The sequence below is a fragment of the Sinocyclocheilus grahami genome, unplaced genomic scaffold (genome assembly GCF_001515645.1).
Source record: "Sinocyclocheilus grahami isolate Dianchi unplaced genomic scaffold, SAMN03320097.WGS_v1.1 scaffold61.1, whole genome shotgun sequence".
Taxonomy (NCBI): domain Eukaryota; kingdom Metazoa; phylum Chordata; class Actinopteri; order Cypriniformes; family Cyprinidae; genus Sinocyclocheilus; species Sinocyclocheilus grahami.
The window spans coordinates 3,844,021-3,844,355 of NW_015505240.1; the positions used below are offsets into that span (position 1 = coordinate 3,844,021).

General features: G+C 45.4%; 1 pseudogene; it reads left to right on the top strand.

Annotated features, from left to right (window-relative positions):
- The window catches only part of LOC107584657 (TATA box-binding protein-associated factor, RNA polymerase I, subunit C-like), a 16,883-nt pseudogene that overhangs the window by 507 nt on the left and 16,041 nt on the right, over window positions 1-335 (top strand).

The following is a 335-nucleotide window of genomic DNA, read 5'->3' on the forward strand; positions in this document are numbered from 1 at the left end:
GTGGTTCATCCTTTCCTTTATAAAAGCTTGCCGAAGCGCTCATTCAGCGCATGGGGTTGTTTAACCGTCTGGATCGTATTTATCATCGCCCTTCTGCCGGAATTCCTAGTGCAACAAAGCTACCGCATCACAGATCTGGGAATAATCACATGCCATGACGTTCTTCTTGTTGATTTAAGTTACTACCAGTGGCTTGTCTATTATAACTTAGGCTTGACCTGTGTAGGGTTTTTTTTGCCTCTAGTGGTGACAGTCGCATGTTACACCTCTATCATCTGGCACCTGAACCGTTCGCACCGAGACTGGGCTCTTTATATCAGAGCTAGCACGTTTAA